The sequence below is a fragment of the Dendroctonus ponderosae genome, unplaced genomic scaffold (assembly GCF_020466585.1).
Source record: "Dendroctonus ponderosae isolate FM_Combo_2020 unplaced genomic scaffold, Dpon_F_20191213v2 Dpon_F_20191213_1, whole genome shotgun sequence".
NCBI classification, from domain to species: domain Eukaryota; kingdom Metazoa; phylum Arthropoda; class Insecta; order Coleoptera; family Curculionidae; genus Dendroctonus; species Dendroctonus ponderosae.
In genome coordinates this window covers 16,137,250-16,153,584 of record NW_026017110.1, presented here as the reverse complement: position 1 = coordinate 16,153,584, position 16,335 = coordinate 16,137,250, and the positions used below count along the sequence as shown (strand labels likewise).

Sequence of the window (16,335 nt, the reverse complement as noted above, 5' to 3'; positions counted from 1 at the left end):
GTTCTGTTTTAAAAGACATCATTGTCCGTCGTCTGTTGATACGTTGATACTAAAGTTGGCTTTGGTTCAATCTGGAAAAACACTTCTTGTAAGGTGGAAAGAAAATATTGGTCAAAAATGTTGTTAATCTGCACAAATGCAATATTAAACTGAAGCTGTTGATACTATATAGAAAGAAACATTTTTCATTCGTCGGCACGCATTTGCTCACTTACTCTGCTTGTTTCCAATGCTTTTCTACTTCCGCTTGGGGACTCATTTTCATTATCCTATTCTTCCCCCTAAATAAATTTCAGTATTATTATTCATGACTTATTCCTGGCGACTTTTTGGTTGAACTTTTCAATAAACTGAAACAGATAAAGGACCAGTAAAAGGAGCTCCAGGCAGTTCATATACACGTAGCTTCTCAAGGGACGCTCGAGTTAGCATCCATGTCTGTTACATACCAAGTAATTCAATTTGTCTCCGGTGTTTGACAACTGAATTCGTAAAAGCCTCTGAATGTCACCTCAACGCTGCATATTAGATAAAATTCCCGCAGTTTTACGTTTTGCCTTGGCGGTGACGAATAAGTCTCGAATATATTAAAACTGATGTAGGCTACGAATTTAAAAACAATATTTTCAGCTATTTTCAGTGGCGGGCCTAAAACGAATTTTTGGAAAAATCTTGGTCCAATAGAGTCGAAAATACTAATTTGTATGTGAAAAAGTGCAACGGAGCGACTGTAAAAACTGTAAAGCAAGGAAGCAACCTTAAAGAAAACAACAACGAAAAATCAAGTAAATTGTGCAGTTGCAAGAGCTGCGACTTGATTTAGATTTTTCAGATCTTATTTCTTCATAGTCAATTTTGAGTCAATTTGAAATTTTTATAGCTTTCTTTAGTTCCATAATTTTTGTGATTTAAAAGCGCATTTCATCCTTATGCTTTTCAAAAAAACGAAAGATATGAAGGAGAACAAATTGCTCAATCTCCCAGCAAATATGCACATTTGCATGGTCATTAACATTGTTGTTATTACTGAATTATTGTTGGTGTGAAAGATACATCATTTTCAATACGTCTCTCTTTTTGTTTTTTTTCATTCTTACTTGCTATTTTTTAATTATTTTTTTTTTCATTTAGTGCCTAAAATGAGTCTTTTGTTAGGATCAATACCTCACTTTTGTCAAATTTTGTTACACCACCACAAACCCACAAGAGAAACTCGTGTCTGCCTTAATTGAATTGTTAATGCGACACAATGAAACAGTGGCAATTATGCAAGTACGTAACAAGAATTTGCCTTATTCTGAGCAATTTTTTTTATTTCAGCGAACTGCTAAAACTCAATTTGATTATTTGTTTCTTAATTTTCCTGCAAGAATATTTTTATATCGGATGTTCAAATTACTTAATTCCTAACTCCCTAATCTCTAATATTTGAGTCCCTATAGTTCGCTATGCTACATCCACAGTAAAAAAATAAATAATCCAGATACGTTTCCCGCTAGACATTGACCGGATATTTCGATAACCCACATTAATATTTAACCGAAATTCATGAATTGCGAATGTCGGTGAAACAAATCCAAGCAAATGTGTTTTGTCGCTATTTTCGGAGTCACGAAACGCTGGCCGGACACCCAAACAAATTAAATTAGATGCCTGAGGACGTGAATTCTCTTGGGTAACTTGTAGAAGATGGCTGAAGGGAAAATATCGTTTATTTTTAGTTTCATTGCCTGATATGCTTTTTATTTGGCAGAGAAGCGGATTTTTCTTAACAAGTTTGCCATTCAAAATTGGTTTGCTTCATCGAAACTTTAACGAAACTAGTGGAGAGTATAAAGTACGCTTAAAGTTGTCAAAGTAATTAGGAATATGAAAAATATCAAGAGTCTTATTGAAGTACGGGTTCTTGCAAGTGATTGCTTGGGTACATAATTAACTTAAAATATTAAAAACTAAAATTGTAGCTACGGTGTGGTAGTAAAATTTTGACTTAAATAAAATTTAAAGTTTTTGAAGTGATAACTTCTTATGGCACGGTCGAAACCCATCGGAATACGTTACGGCGTCGTTATATTTGGCATAGATACAAGTGCGCAGTTTGTCGCGCACGCATACAACCGCTCGCGAGTTACATTAGGCCGGTCGTCTGAATATAATAGTGTGTAGTCTGTGCGCCGTTTTCGTGTATATAAGTGTGTAGTCTGCGGGCCACAAACACGATAAGGCTGAATATTGTATGGTTATCAAGTTATTTTTGCGAAACAATTTAACCAAGGAATTAATTATTTTTTACAGATTATTTTGATTGCGTGCAACCATTAATTAATCAAACCCAGTGACAACGCTATTTCTTCAAGTTTTTAAAGCTTTAACCGGTATGAGCTTTAAGCGGTATCGATCGGTACAGAAAATGTTTTTTCTTCATTTTTGAAATTGTTTTGTAAAATTTAAACTACTGCAAATACGACAGTAAGTCAAGCTCCATTTAACTGAGGAAAGTACCTAATTCCAGTTAGGCTCCGATGGAAAGAATGTCAAATTATATTTACATCTTCAAGCAACTCAACAAATACTTTCAATTTATGAAATATTATAAAACTCTCGCAAGAAATTAAGTAATTAAGTTTCAAATATAGATGCTACTTGATAGCACATTAAATGGCCACAGTTCCTTGAGATTAACGACGAGAATCATGCAAAATTCAACATTACATTAACTCAACTCCCTGTCCGGCGATGCTTCTCTAGTGGAGCCGCATAATGAATGATCTAATTGTAATTTTCAGTACATTAGTGCCAAGTATATCTTGATATTTGATATTCCTGCCACGATTTAATTCCAACCAGATTTCCAGAGGCATTTGAATGGTTAGAGATTTGTAAAAGGAAATTGAAGGTGCATCTCGGATTCGAACGGGAAAAAACTGATTGAATATCTGATTTATGAGCTTCTTTGCATTTGGAGTTTCGAATATTCGAATTTAAATTTAATTAAATTCTTTATTGTAAATTGTCAGAATTTGTTTCTCCGCATTACAACTACAGCTGTTTGTTAGCGTTACGTCAGGTAGATGCTGGCTGCATCCAGCAAAGTAATTTCAAAGCTTTATTCAAGGCAATTATTTATTTGGAAAATGTATAGAAAGTTCCTATTTCCGACTAGATTTACCCAGCTGCCTTGTTATAGTTAATTTATTTTGTCCACTGGCAAGAAAATTCTAATCTTCCAACCTGTTCCAAAGCTAATTACGAACAAAGCCTTTCAGTTTCATTTAAATTTAAATCGAGCTTTCCACCAATAAGTTCTCGATCCACGATCCATTGTTTGCACCAAGCTTCCTTCTTTTTTCCCCATTCCCAACCTAATTCCTTGAGTAGTTTCGAAACGTCGCAAGCTTTCGAGAAAGCAACACGCTAATCCACAGGACAGACATTGTTTAGTGCCCAGCTCACGTCTACTTTCTCACTGCGATGTTATCTTAATGGTCTCTAATGGAATGTTCCACCTGAATCTTAACTAATCATCGTAATTTAAGATCTTTGGCATTCTTGGACAATTTTTCCTGTTAACAGAAGTCGCATCACTTGGAAGACAATTTAGCATTTTCGCCGAATTGTTGGTCGAAAATTCCCAAAAGCAATTAAAATTAGCCATATTTATGACAAATGTTTTCACTCAGAACTTCTCCAGGGAATTTCCTACTCTTTTTTATGATATTTATTGTCCTCAATGATTGGAAAAACCGTTCGTGGCAAGGTTGTTGCAATTTTTGAGTTCTTTTTATTTCCCAGATCTATTTTTCTGTCAAGACTTTTCGAAAATTAATCAAGATGGAATCTTGTGGAGCTTACTATTCGACGCAAAAGCTTTTCTGTTCTAAAAGTTGCATTTCTAGTTAAAATTGTAAGTTCACAAATGTATGCTAATGTGCGAAGCAGCTTGGTTCGTTAACACAACGACTTAATGTGTTGCTTGAAAGTTGTGGATTTGTGGCACGTTCTACACAAAATTTAAATAAATGTTCTTGAAACATCAAATACAAACTGAAGGGTTCTATCCAGAAATTAATCCTTTAAATGTATGTTCAACATAATGCCAATGTATTTGGAAACGTACATATATGGAAAATCGACCCGGTTTTATTTATATGGCCTGAAAGTTTGGAATTTAATTTTAAAATTTCCGACAAGCAAAAATTAAAACCCCAAAAGTTTTCTGTAACTTTCTGTTCTTCTTCTAGTATTTTGAAGAATAACTCAAAAAGAAAAATGTGTATATTTACCTGTACTTGCACAAAATCTCTAAACGTTTATTGAGTAACATCGGAAAGCGACAATTTGCAATAATTTAATAAAAACATTTCCCACATATTTCAAGTTGGATTCAAGCTTTACAATTGATCAAGCAAACATTAGGTCGACTTAGCATCCGGATAATCCTGATACATACAAAGAACGTATTTAAACTGCAGATAAACAGTCGGTTTATTTATAAACTTCTATGGGGCATTTGATATTGTTCGGTACAAAGGGCTATTGTTAGAACTTTGCGCACGTCAACCGCCAAAACTTACTTCATATCATAAGAAACCTACTTGAAAGCAGACAACTTGAAGTGAACAGTGACAACGCCGTTTCTGTTTCCTTCGCGTTCTTGAATTTTTGCGTGAAAATAAAAATTATTTATATCTATTTATTTATCTAGTTATTTAAACATAATTAGTATGTGTATGACATCCACTTCCATATTTACTGAAGATAGGGATCCTAATTTGTTTATATGTATATGATACTCCTTTCAGTTTCTTACCGATTTTATATTACCTCAAAAATGCACAATTATTACGACAAAATAACTAGTTTTATTCAATACAATATTCATAATGTTTATGCATTTAGTTATTTCCTACGATTTACCATTTTTTCTATCTGTTCTACTTACTTTAAACAAGAGTTTACAATCTTATTTTATACAACAACAGTATAATATTAAAAATAATGAAAATATCATGAGTCAAAATCAGGGAGAATTGTTGCTCTCCTTGAGTTAAATTGGGCCGCATTGCATAACAACAATTTTGTCAACTGCTGAAAGCAAAATAATCGCTATTTATGAATGAGTTAAACCTACAGTAAAACAAATGAATTGAAAAATATTCTGATTGGATGTTATACAAAAAATTAATTTCGTATTCCTATTCCTCAAACAAGACCTTAAAACATTTTGAATTTCCGTCTTAATAATTGTACATCACTCATCCAAATATTTTTCTAGGTGTATAGCAAACAATTCTAAATAGTTTCTAAATTGTTTAAAGAACTCTATCCAGTACAAAGCGAATTTTAAGAAGCCATATTCCATGTATTACCTTGAAGCCGCTCTCTGAGCAGCTACTAAGCTAAATCAGGGAATGTGCATCATTAAAATAATTCTTTGAAGCCCTACTACAGCTTTGTTGGAAGGTTGTTCAAAAATAACTCCTCATTAGCTTTCACAGTTGTTGTTGAAAATGTATCTATGTACATGAAATTGCATTGCTTAAAATTAACGAGGAAGCATTGTCGCAACAGGAGACAGCCATTGTTAATATTAATTAAGCAATGAGGAGAAAACATCGACAATTGTTGTATTACTCCTGTTCCTAGTTGTTTTTTTTTGTTTTCGCACCTGCAATAACAGTCACACAAATCACATAAATTAGTCTGTAACAAGCATCAACGTAACAATACAAAGTCTTCCATCGTTAAGCTCAATATCGTCAACATTGTTAGCGTTGTTTTCATCAAAGCAAAAACTTGCAGTTGCTAATGATAATCTGTAGGAATTATAGTAGGATTAAATGGATTTAATAAGCCCGCTGCTCAAACGCAGTTTATAACGTTTGCTGGTATCATTCTGGACTCAGTCTGGCCGAATATTGGACCAGGAACGTTTTCTGTTAGTTTTTATAACAAATCTCTGCTAAGATGTCTTTAAAACAGCTTAAAGCATGTTTTTGTTTAAGGCTCTAAATAAAAGCAGTATGGTAGTAAATTTAAAAAATATGCATCTGTACAAATATACACATTTGCTTCGGATTCAGGAACAAATGGCCAGTGATCCAGAACGGAATAAATGATAAAAACGCAAAATAAAGAGAAGCTAAAAGCCTCATATCTAACTGGGCTGCAGGCGATCCCATAATATTGCGGTGGTTTATGCCATTTTCTTCCCTTTTCGCTTCGCTATGCGGCTAGCCAAATAGACCACAATGCAAAGGAAGGAAACTGCGGCCGTTCGTACCAACTACACATACATGAACACATCATTTGTCAAGGGTCCCCCGAGGGATGTCACGGGCTTGTAAACGGAAACACCGAATTTCATTTGCGACCACATTCCGATCCTCGAATGACGAGTTGTTTTACATTGTTTAGGCCTTTGTCGGAAAGGGTAACAAGTTCTTTTCAATAAACTCGAATGTGACCTAAATAAATAAGTGCTTTTGTTCTCTACTCAACATAAACATATTTGCCACAAACACACCAGAGAAGAAAATGTATGCAGTTCCATCAGGATCATCTGGAAAACAGCTTAGAGTTGAAGAGGCAAGGAATTCGGCAGTAGCAACAAGTTCTACCGCATAAAAAGGCAAAAGTGTAAGAGACACAAGTTCCAGAATTGAAACAGAATGTTCGGAAGAGAATTTAAATATTAGAAACTTATATTAGAAAGAATTAAGTATAGAACGAAAAAACTGAAAATATTTTTGAGCGAGTTAATGGATCGAATATTTTAAATTTTCAAGTGTGGCGTACATGAATCAGCAATGAGCAAATGCAAAAATATCAGGCAATATGATCGTAAAAGTGAACTCAACGTACATGTGAAATGCAAGTCAATTTCAGAAGCTCTAAACTTACAACATATAAATTATGAACAAACAGCTTACAATAGAGAACATGAAGCCTGCAAGAGGATATTTGAGTAGGTGTAAGTGGGAGTTGGGTTTGTGACGGCATCTAAAACCGAGCCAGATCTTTAAAGTGATTCATACATACCGGGTGTCAATTTGAAAACTTCCCATCCTTAATATCTTCCTTGCAGTTGAAAATATGAAGACCCGTCAATTTTATTTGTACGGGGGCGACTTTAAATGGATATTTTTAGTCTCCTTGTTTCAACCCCCTCTGACGGGTAGATGTTACCCTTAAAATCTTAAATGGGAAGGGCGGTCAAGAGGCACGGCCGTTTTAAAGGGCGTTCAATTCTCTTTACATCAGTTACTATTTGGTTGCTTTTTGTTTAGAGGTTCTCGAATAATCGCGTTCCAAAATTACAGAAACAACTAAACTTGCCTGCATTGAGATTTTGGTTTTCAGATTAGTGTTTAAACACAAATTATGTCATTGGGTCTCCTTATAGTACAAATGATTAGAAGAGTAGGTTGAACTGTTAAAAATGGTGAATGACAGGAAGAAAATCTAGTTTAAACAATTGATTTCGAATTTATTGATTATTTCACTTCAAGAAAAATAACTTTTTATTTACGGAAGAGAAATTTCTACAATAAAACCCATGGGATCTACTTACGCACTATCTTATAAGATGTTCAAAACGTTGCCTATTTTCCTGTAAGCAATAATAAAGTCTATTTTTGAACCCTCCCTAACATTGATAAGTTATCCCCGGATAGATCGATTGGCAGAAGGGGACCAATTGAATGGCCTCCAAGATCACCTGATTGAACACCTTTACACTTCTGTTTTTAGGAACATTTCAAATCCATTGTTCATAAAACACAACCTTCTGATATTGATGATATTAAAAGGCGAATTGCAGCAGAATGCCGGTCAATTCCCTGTAAAGTGTTCCGAAAATTTAGGGAGTAGTTTGAAAATAGATTTTACAAGATACTGGACAAAATTTTGAACAATTTAAGTTAAAGTTAAAGAACAGTTTAAGTGAAATTTAAAAATCTGCTGATTTTCTTAACGCTTTTACGTTAACACTTATTGATATTTGAGTAACAGATTTATTGCCCTATTTACTGTTAATAAACTTCAAAACTGCTAAATCAACAAGCTTGAGTTAACAAACTGCACAAAATTGAAGAAAGTTTTCTAAATTTATTAGATGTAGATATTGAAAATGGAAAATGTTTGGCCACAAAGATTATCTTTATATGATATTCTTATCTTTCCTGGATCTCAGTCAAATTGTGAAGTAAAATGTTGAAACATCGTTTATTTTATTACGTTTCGGCGCGACAACAGCGCCATCATCAGATTTAAAATGTACACAAACTCATGATTGGTAAAAATCAACGTCCTTTTAGGTCTTTGCCTTCTTGAAAAGCCTGAGTTTTGTCCCCTTGTTGTCTCGCCGAAACCTAATGGAATAAACGATGTTTCAAAATTTTTACTTCACACTTTGACTGAGACCCAGGAAAGATAAACATAGTTTTCAAGTAGACCTAAAAGGACGTTGATGAGTTTGTGTAAATTTTAAATCTGATGATGGCGCTGTTGTCTCGCCGAAACATAATGAAATATACGATGTTTAAAAATTTTTACTTCACACTTTGACTGAGACCCAGGAAAGATAAGAATATCATAACAAGTACACGCAGTCAAGAAAATGGATCAGAATTATCTTTATAGATATGTGAAGTTTTATAAATAGTTTGGTTAATTTACGTTAGTTTGAACGTGTATCCTTTAAGTTTAATTAGTTTGTGCTAGTTTTCTTAGAACAGAGTTTATTTTTATTTTTTGTTCGATAAAAGAAACAAATATGTTTGTTGTTGCGTGTTTAACATCGTATTTTCGCTGAATGTAAAAATATTTTTAATTTCGGGTACAGACTTATTTATAGTTTGGCTTTATTTAGGTTTTGGTTTAGTTTCGGTATGTTTGGGTTACTTTCTGCGCACTTGTGCTTTTGGATAATAAATTCAGCTTTTTCTAATTATTTTGTGGATACGACGCTAATATTAAATTATCTCTCAATGTGTAGCTTTCAAAAATGCATGCTTATTTGCGGCAATAGTGCCGGATAATTACATAAATTTCGTTTTAAAGTTAGCACAATAGTATACGCGAGTTTCACCAAACAGTACAATAAAAGTCGATTTTGTACACATTTACCCAAATGAACCCTAATGAAATGAACTCAGTAAATCCGATTCCGAAAAACTGGTTAATATCCACACTGATTCACACATTTTTCTAATTTTTAATATGTTTAACTTCCCATAATTTTCAATGGAAAATGGCTTTAAATCACAAGAAATAGTCCACCGGGAACATTTTTTATTTCATTCATGTTTTGCGCCAACTCAATTAAGTCAGTTTTGAAAAGTTTTCCTAAAATCGAAACTGTTCTCTGAGTTGGTCCAAGTAATAAAACTTCGCTAACAATGTAATTCCGACAGATAACTACAAAGTCGCTCTTCTATTTCTTTTTCGCGTTAAGGAAAGAGGCAGTTAGTGGGGAAATTGCGGCGTAAAAATTTCAGGAAAGCTTTATTACATGTAAAACTATGGCGACAAAGTGAAAAGTTCCTTAAAATGAATGAATCATTATGATTAAGTGGGTAATGTTCTTCACATAGCACTAGCGACTTACATTGGTTGTTGAATGGTCTCACTATTGAGTAATGTTTTGCGAAAGTATGCGTAAATGTATGAATTATTATAAATATCAAATGAACTAATGGAAAGCTGTAGCCAAGTCAAGCGACATCTAATATGCTGGTGCAATTGAAACTTGAGCTATAACAATTTCAGTTCAACTGTATAAAATCGCTAACAAACCTCACATAGATACATATAAATTCTTGAAGTGTTTCAAAGTAAAACATTTTAATTTATAATTTCTATAATAGCTTTCCAAGACATTCTAAGACGAGTTTCAAAGGATATAGTTTTTGCCACTTAACCAATGTTGAAGCAAGCAAACCGCTAAAATCCAGAAATAAATTCGCTTTTCTCAGATATAACGAAATTGTGAAAATAGCAACCTTTAAATTAAAGATAAATAGGGATAATTAATCCTCTGCCTTTAAAGCAATCCCAAGGGTGCTTTTCTAAATGAACTAAAATCGTCTCGTTTACTTAGATTTACTAATTAGGTACTAAAATTGATGCAAATTTAAAATTAAAATGTAATTAGTTGATTGTCGAAAGCAGACTATTTTTTATAATCTTCATTAGTGAAATTCTACTCATTTTGTATTCTATGCTACAAATATTTTTATCAAATCAGAGAACACAAAATCTAATTTGAAAAATTATATTTAGAGAAAAGGTTTTAGTATTTAAAAATTAATTTCTCGCAAGATAACAATAATATGTTAAACAACCAAAGTAATATTGGTGGCAATAAATGAGTGATAATGTTGCGATTTGATCGCGTTCTATATGCTGATCTAAATATTTTAAAGTACCTGAGTAAAATATTCATTTCTGCAGTCAGTAGGGAAATAATAAAATCTGAAATATTTCAAAACTAGTCAATGAAAATCGAGTATCAAACAATTATCAACAAATTTACTAATTTCAAATCTAAGAAAAGAAGAAAAATTACGAACAGGAAAGGTTTACACAAACGAAGTTCTGGCTTTTAATTAACCAATGAGTAGAACAAAGCCGCACCTGCAGTTGTGGATTATGAAAAGAAAAACCACACACAACTTTCATTGATAAAGATTCATACGCTGATTGTTTTCCCTTTTTAATACCTTGTTTATCTGCATTATTTCACTCACACATTAATGTATAGCGTAAAAGCAGATAGATTTTTAATCAAGTCGATCATGACGCTCAAAATGAAGCAATTTTCCCGTTTAAATAGTAGCAGAACTTTCCGGTAGCTGTACCAAATTGTATAATAGCAAATTAATATGCGTATCGTGTTTAATAGCTCCAAGGACCAATGTGACTATTAAACCGACTCTGACCGTAATTACTAACCAAAATACCTAAATTTGTGGTTTCAAACTGGTCAACAGTTGTTCGAGCACTTTGCTAACAGATCGATGAGGGCTATCATTCTAATACCTGCGGTCAAGCCTGACCAAATCAGAGATTAAGGAAATAATTTACTGCAAGCTTTTTAATCATGGAAAAGCTTCCAAGCAGTAACCGAAATATTAGTTACAGGATTAAATATTTACTAAGAAGGGGCGCTGACTTTTATGGTTAATATAAACTGAATGTATTATGAGGTCACAGAAAAAGTCGATGATTTCTGTGTCTGACATGCTAGACTAGAAATTATATTCTTGTAGCACTGGCTGTGTTAGTATAAGCAGATTTAATACTAGATGTTCGAATTTTATATTTATGTTTTAAATGTGTCTAAATTTGGAACATAAAGCTGATTGATTAAGCAATCTACCAACCCATTATGCAACGCCAAAAAGAAATTTCAAACGATACCGTTGCTTGTTTCAAATACTATTAACAACCGTTTTTATATCAATTCCATTAGGGCAAATACGGAATGAAATGTGAGTAAATGGGTTCCGGCTAACAAACGTTTTAATTAAAAGCTTTTCCTTTCGAGCTGACTGCAGCACTCTTGTTCCAAACCGAAAATGCTTTTTAAATGCATTTTCTATTCGAAAAACGAATTGTTTGCAAATGAAAGACATCGCACTTAACTACTACGGTTTTGATGCTCTTGTTGGACTCATTAGGGTTTTTGATGAAACTCAGTTTGATAGATTATGACTTTAAGACTTAGGTATTTAGGTTTTAATTTAATAATTCTGATACGTTTAGGTGTAAAGATAAGTTGATGAGTGCAAATTTATATTAAATATTATAATCAGTTGTTTCAAGGTATTTTTTATATATTTCCGTGCTAATTTAATTTGTCAGAATCACATCAAATTCACAATGGAAAATGTAAGATAATGAAGCAAAGGTTTGCTTAAATTAGTGAACTGGGAAGTGCGGTAGTTGAGTGGAAAAATATTGAATTATGATATTCTTCCTTAAACATCTTCCTTTCTGAAAGTGTAGTCGATATTTTTTTCTTCTACTACGGCGACATTTTAATTTTTTTTTGAGCCATAACTGACAGTTTATATGAGTAAAGTCCAAATAATTAATTTACAAATTACTGTTGCACTTTGAATATTATGTGGTTACATTCAAATAAACACGACACGTTGTGCTGCAAAAAGCCTCCGCCATGGTTGGTTTCATTTTCTCTTTTAAATTCCTTCATTCGATTTTCTCCAAACCTAACGATTTCATCTGACCCACGTAAATTAGATACGAGCACGTAAATTGGATTTGCTTTCGACCGTAAAGTTTTTTTTCAGTTGCAAAACTTCTTGCTTAAGTGTTGTGCAAAATAAACCTTCTTTGTTCCATTAACATCCACTGATATATTGTTTGTTTCTGGCCATTCTTCCATTTACTTGATACGTTGGTATAATTTCTATACGGGTTTTTTCCTTTTTGAGCTTTAGAAAGTGTTTTATAAAAATAGTCAAGTCTCAGGCAGCTGAGATTCTACTGAACTCATTAGGAGCAAATGAGTTGTGTGTCTCAATGAAGAATATCAGTCAGCAATAATCAATCCAGTTGAGAAATTAAGTTCTTTCTGTTATTGTTCTTATTTCAATTTTTCGACAGAACCTTATATGGAAAAGAAAAACTATTTGCTCTAGTATTGTTCTCAATTGTCTAACTTGAAATGAAAATTATATCAAATCAGGTAGGTATTCAGAAAGTTTCAGGACAAAAGAAACGTTCTGTAATGCCGAAATTTTGTAAAATCTTCAATTCATTCACTTATCTCGATGCCATCAGTTGAGTCAGGAAACAAGCATCAAAATTGAAAATAAAAAGCTACGTTTTCGAATTTTACAATATTTAAAGGCGGAGATTCATTTTAAAGAAAAGCAACTTTTGCTGAGCTCAGATGCCTCCAAAAAATTATTTCTGTTCAACTTTTTAATGGTGTCTAATGCTTTTCGCCCGGGGAGAAAACGCTAAGATATTGGCCGCTGTTTATTGCACGGCTAGTCCATTTTCCTTTAATTAACAAATAATTTGAAAATTTTTCATATCTTGAACTGCGAATATGAGAAAAAAATTGTCCCAATTCACTGAAACCAAAGTTTATCCAACCTTGATCTATTTGAAATTTCTACACAAATTAAAGTAATACATTTTTTTCATTTCGATGAAAAAGCTTTAAAATTAGTAAATTTGATGTTTTTGTGTTTATTTAATTTTTAAGTGAAATAGGTAGGTACTAATTACGTAAATCGCCGTCTAACATGATAAGTTCTTAGTTTGAAACTCAAACAGGCTTTCCGGCTTGCTGTACTTACAAATCATATTTGGCTTTCATGTAATCAGCGCAATCAAATGCCATAACTTGGAAATTTGCGAACTGTGCTTCTTCGCTTGACTAATATTTTCAAAGAAAAACAGAGCCGAATATATCCAAGTAAAACATATATCTACTTATTTGAGCAATATAGACTGCAGCAAAGTTTTCGTAAAACTCAATTACTTCCGGATTTCTAGCTCCAAAATGAATGTCGGTAGTTTCGCAAAAATATAAGCAAACTTTCAGAATTCGTATTAAGTGCGCGAAATGTGCTGGATATACCTAAAACTGTTTCGATAAATTATATTGTTAAGTTGCTTATGAATTGTCGGCTCGACTTTATAAACAAATGGTATTTGGGCCTTTAAATTCCATTAGTAAAATTTGTTTTCAAATCTATACGTTTTTTATATTTTATTATTATAATAATATAATTTAATTTAGGAATTAAATTTTATTTAAATGTATTAATTCTAAATATGTACACCAAAGTACTGTACATAATTACGTGAATGATTACTTTGTACGTGAACGGGCTTTAAAATAATCACGAACGTAAATAGAAAAAACATATTGTTTTAGATAATTTCCAAGAAACACTTAAGGAAAGCTATTACGTTTTTAAATCAATTCAACGTACATTGAGCTTACAAAAATGGAAGCAAATTTGTATTTACCCGGATTTTGAGGCGATTAATGTGGAGAAAACATTGTTGGTTGTAATTAAAATGATAAATTATCCGATTTTTTCACCAAAACCAAATTTCCATCAGTTGACTAGCAATAAGAAACAAATTGTTTAAACAGTTTTCATCATCAAATCATCAATCTATTTTAACAAGTTCAACTCAATATTGGACGGGCGAATCGTTTAAAAAGCCCCGTGTAATAAATCATTTACATTCGAATATATCTGGAATAAAACTGTGAACCTGATGATTTTTTTCACTACACAGAAGCTTTGAAATTTATTCCATAATACGTTTTTGAAAACCTACATTTACACGCAATATTTACTCGATTGTATGTACATTTTTCAAATATTTAAATTAAAGCCTTGGCTTTGCATCTGCAAATCTTGGCCGTTATACTCTCAAGTATATTCAGTTCAATCTATTATCTCGTTTTCAACATTTTCATTATGTAAATTTTCGTCTGTATAAAATGGTCTTTCATCTGCTCGACTACTTCTCATATACGGAGGAATAAATTCTGTCGATAAATCGGCTCTACCTGTTGTATATCATTGGCTAAAGACGAAACAGGAAACAGCCGCGATAGATATATTGGATTTATATTACTTTAAAATGACTCTCAACGTACTAGACCAAATTGAGATTTTTAAAATCTGGAAAATTATTGCATCATGTTATCTATTGCAAATGCCTATAAGTTGAGTTTTTTATTTGGAGATTAGAAGCATTGAATTCGGCAAAGAAATATCTGTCTAGAAATTGTTTTAACTATTTCCCTACTTGTTTTGTTCTCAAATGAAGTAAATTTACGATATGTGATACTGTTTGAATTATCAAAGCTTGTCGAATAAATCAAAATGCGTCTGAATAGAAATAAAACTTTATGAAGTGGTAATGTGTAATAAAAGTCGTGAAAATTCAAACATACTCTGAAATATTCACATTAGGGAATAAGTTACTGTAACGAATCTCATCTGCGTGTGAAAACTTTGAAATTCATAAACTTTGCTTCACGGTTTCACTTACATTTTCAAGACGAGTATTGCCGAATACAGCCAAGAATAGCACGCTTATATTAGGAATACATACTGCTGTAAAGTTTTCGTAAAACTCAATTACTTCAAGATTTCAAACTCCGAAATGTATGTCGGTAGTTTCGCGAATACGTAAGCAAATCTGGAGAATTTGTATGTAGGACGCAAAATATTCAGACAGGAGCATTTCTTTGGGAAATTTCAGGATAAATAATTGAGGCGATTAACAGACTATATCGCAGAGAAAAGCCGATTTAGCGTATGTTACAAATAAAATCACAGCTCCTGAAACAGATTCGGTTTGACTTGAAAAAATCCAATAATGTGTGGAAATCTAGGGGTGTTCCATGTTTAATAAATCTACGTCAGCCTTTGACTAAAATGCAATATTCAAATTCAGTTGCAGAACTGAAGAGTTGTGACTAGTCTAATGCAATCTGGTTGATTTATGTTCGAATAAATCGTTTGAGGTAAAAGATTTCCTAAATTGAACTATTCGTTCCTTGATGCTGCCATAAATCCGTTTGTACTCTACGTTTCAGCATTTGCCACAAGTTATATGTGTAAAAAGTGCGAAAAATATAAAATCCAAGCTGAAGAATTTATGATAAGAGATTATCGATTTAAGGTACGTTTGTACCAGTTCAAATGAGAAACGCAAAAATAGTGAAGCTCTCACTTAATGCAGAGTTTTTGCCTTGTTCTTCTAATAATGGAGTCAAATTTTAGAAAGAATGAAAATTTGAATTGCGGAAGTTTGAGTTTCAATTTTAAGAGACTTTACCTAAATGTTCAAAAGTAAGATTTTTCAGAATGAAAAATTATTCAAACTACACAATATATGTAAAAGCAATGGATTCTATGGAAAATACACGAACGACACGCTTTTCGCCGAAACTTGTACATGTACACATGAAAGCAAGAATTTAAATAAAATTTTATATAAGCGTACATCAAGTTTATTATGTATATTCGAGATGCTCGTTGATAAAAGATGTTGGATCAAACGTTTTCAGTATATTTGAATGCTTTGACTTATCAGTTAACATAATAAATGTAGCAAAAACAGTGTGCTGGCGAAGACTGAAGGTTTCCGAAGAGGATTCGGAGATAAATATATTTATGGAGTGAGCTAAAACAGCAAAGAGGAATGAGAAAGTCAATAGAAATCTATATACCAACCTACCAATTTGGCTTCAAACAATATCACTCGACTATTCATCCGCTATTTATTTTGACCAACAACATACAAACAACTCACCTAAAT

The 16,335-nt window shown here is 32.7% G+C and overlaps 1 long non-coding RNA gene across 1 annotated transcript; it reads right to left on the bottom strand.

The window, feature by feature from the left end:
• On the bottom strand, positions 1-711 carry LOC125505886. The gene is made up of 3 exons (XR_007282520.1): positions 450-711; positions 216-350; positions 1-71 (listed from the first exon to the last, which is right to left on the bottom strand). It is a non-coding gene; the product is annotated as an uncharacterized LOC125505886 (long non-coding RNA).
• Positions 712-16,335: the final 15,624 nt, after the last annotated feature.